At 41.1% G+C, this 3,433-nt stretch overlaps 1 pseudogene; it reads right to left on the bottom strand.

Moving 5' to 3' along the window:
• Positions 1–1,538: 1,538 nt before the first annotated feature.
• LOC102827854 lies at positions 1,539–2,414 on the bottom strand (annotated as a pseudogene).
• Positions 2,415–3,433: the final 1,019 nt, after the last annotated feature.

Here is a 3,433-nt window from a genome sequence, read left to right as displayed (position 1 = left end):
CTTATTTGACATTCTTTGAAGCAATGATTAGAATTTTCGCATTTTTCTATTAATGTGGTTGTTGTTAAGTGCCATCATGTTGGTTGTGACTCAGAGTGACCCTGTGTAGGGTTTCTGAGGAGCAGCTGGTAGGTTTGAACTGCTGACCTTGTAGTTTGCAGTCCAGTACTGATCCTACAGAGCCACACCATTTTAAATCAATAATGTCTTAACACTGAATCATTCTACTTATCCTTTTTTCACTTTTGTTTTTCTACTATATTATCTTTGTTGTTGTTAAGTGCCATTAAATCAATTCTGACCCATAGCGACCCTGTATAGGGTTTCCAAGGAGAAGCTGGTGAGCTTGAACTACCGACCTTACAGTTCAAATGACTTTGCAGTCTGACACATTAGCTCACAGCACCACACCAGGACTCTGTTTACCTGTGTTTTGTTTATTATTCGCCTATAATTTCCACAAGTGTGACTGCTTTATTATTTCTTTTTTGGTATTATCAGTATTTTTGGAGTCCTGGTGTGGTGCTGTGGGTTAATGCACTCGATTGAAAGTCAGTTTGAACTGCAAAGTTGGTGATTTAAGATCACCAGGCACTCCTCAGAAGCCCCATATAGGGTCACTATAACTTGGAACCGACTCAACAGCATTTAACAATTTAATCAGTATTTTTGCTAGTTTATTGTTTTTGGGGATTCTGGGTGTGACACTACAGGATAAGCACTGGATATAGTTATCATAAAGTGGGTATTTCAAACCCACAAGCGGATCCTCAGAAATACTACACAGGCTCCCAATGAGTCAGAAGTGACCCTATGGCATTTAACATTGGTATTATTTTGGATTCACAAAAGGCATTAGGAAGATTTATTCCTTATGTTTTGGAACAGTTTAAACAGAATGGATTTATCTAATATTTGAAGGTTGAAAATCTAATGTTTGAAAAAAAATAATCTATACCTGGCAGAAAGCCAACAAGAGTTAAAATGATTGACTTTGGATATGGTCTTAACAGTGATTTTTTTCTTATTTGTAATCTCTTAAATTCGGAGGTTTTTTTGTTTTTTTTTTGATGTGTTGTTACTTTTGTTTTTAATAAATAGGGGCCAATTCACTTCATCTGTGGTAACAAATGAAAAATATTAAATAAGAATAATAAACGTTGTTGTTGTTAAGTGCCTTTCAAGTAGATTCCAATACATAGCAACCCTGTATAAGGTTTCCAAGGAGCTGCTGGTGAGGTTGGATTCAAACTGACCTTGCAGTCCAATACATTAGCCCACAGTGCCGCACCAGGACTCTGCCAAGAATAATAAATAAGAGGCAACAATTTAAGAGGGCCCCACAAAGCTTTGCCATCCTTAAGATAACAGAAAGCATAAGAACTTTCCCCACCACAGCCTTTGGTTAACTTTCTTTTGATCTCTGTTATTCTTCCTATACAAGAATGATACTTCCAGAATGGAACTTCATCTTCAAATCTTACACTAGTTAGGAGGTTAGTTTATCAGCTTGCTTTAATAATGGAGTCTGGAGATCCCTAACTTAGCTTAGACAAGTCTGTCTTGATTTCACCTTCATCCAAAGGTACATGAATGTTTTCTTTAAAGAGCTGTTGGCTAATGAAGTAAAAAGGACAAGGACTCAAGATGGAAACAAGGAGAAGGGCAAAGAGTATGGCTACCATGTCACTGATGGATAGCAGGCCTCCTAATGCTGAAACCACGAAAAGCAGTGTGACCATCACATAGGTGCAAGGAGTACATGCCTTTAGTTTCTTCTGCAACATGGGCCACTGGGCAAAAATCTGGATGGCAAACGTCACCATGATGAAGGCATAGGGACCAGGACAAGTGTGAGGCCAGATAGACAGAGGCAAGGTTTGCCATGTTCGAGGACAGTGTGCAGGACACAGTGGCAGCATTGGTACCAAAGTCAAAGAAGATGATGTGGCCTTATAGCGTGAAGACTGGCATGGCATAGATGGTGTCAGTGGTGACAGACTTGGTCTGGCTCTTCAGTACTGGTGAAAAACCATTTATAAAAGTAGTGAAAACTAGCACACTTTTCAAGTCTGCCCCACTGGGTCTGTGCATTCTTCTTCCACCCTTCACCTCCATCAGTGAGATCGAACAAAACCTAGTCAATTAGTGAAGAAGCCACGCCAGTCCCAAAAAGCCAGTGAGGAGCCTGAAGACCCTGTCCACATACCACCAGATAACCACAGAAACATGCACATTACACAGCTGCTGTATCACCACACTGGACTTAAACACTACAGCCCATTATTGGTATTTCTGGTCATTGATGTTTTCCCAGAATTCTTAAAGGAACCTCAGATCCACATTTTATCTGGGAATGGATGACAATTATACAAGACTTTCTGCCACCTGTCCTCCTTGGTGTTAGTTAATTGTTATCACACATTGTACTTTCTCTCAAACTCAGGTCAGTCCAATCTCCCATGTGGTTCTGGCTCTTTAAGGAGTTTTGAGATAAGACCTCTTTGGAAATTCCATGCTGTTCTGCTGTTGATATTCTGTTGACCTTCCTTTGCTTTCAAAGTGGCAACCCAGCTTGGCCTGCAATAGATGAGCTTGTTCTCTGAGGCAAGACAGTATAGTAATTTCCTGCCCGCAGATCCCCAGGTTTGCTTGGCCAGGGAGGGCAACTGCTCTGATTTGGGGATTTCCTGAAATAAATGTTTTGTTTATATGAGGAGCCCTGGTGGCTCTGTGGCAATTATAATTGTTAATTGAAAGGAGTCCTAGTGTTGTCCTGTGGGTTAATGTGCTTGATGGCAAAGTCTGTTTGAACTGCAAGGTTGTTGGTTCAAGCTCACCAGCTGCTCCTAGGAAACCCTATACAGGGTCACTATGGGTTAGAACCAACTCTACAACACTTAACAACAACAGCAATCGAAAGGTGTGGACTCCTGGTGTGCCACTATAGGATAAGCACTGAACTGTGAACCACAAGATCTGTGATTCAGACCCAACCAACAGCTCCTTGGAAACCCTGTACAGGGTGGCTATGGGTTGGAACTGACCCAATGGCATTTAACAAATACACACACACACACACACACACACACACACACACATATACAATGGTGAAGTTGGCCCAGGATTGAGCAGTGTTTCATTCTGCTGTGCATAGGGTCGCTAAGGGTCAGTACTGACTCGATGGCACCTAACAACAACAACATGCATATATATGTATATATATGTGTTTGTGTGTGTATATATATATTCTTGGTGTGTCACTATAGGATCAGAACTGGACTGTGAACCACAAGGTCAGTGGTTCAAACTCACCAGCCAATTCTCAGAAACACTATACAGGATGACTATGAGTTAGAACAGACTCGATGGAACAGAATGCCTTGGGTTGAAAATGACCTTGCTGTCCAACGCATTATCCTGCAGTGCCACA

The sequence above is a fragment of the Chrysochloris asiatica genome, unplaced genomic scaffold, assembly GCF_000296735.1.
Source record: "Chrysochloris asiatica unplaced genomic scaffold, ChrAsi1.0 scaffold00030, whole genome shotgun sequence".
NCBI classification, from domain to species: Eukaryota; Metazoa; Chordata; class Mammalia; order Afrosoricida; family Chrysochloridae; genus Chrysochloris; species Chrysochloris asiatica.
Note: the sequence above shows the minus strand (reverse complement) of the source record. Positions and strands in the feature narration are given on the sequence as shown.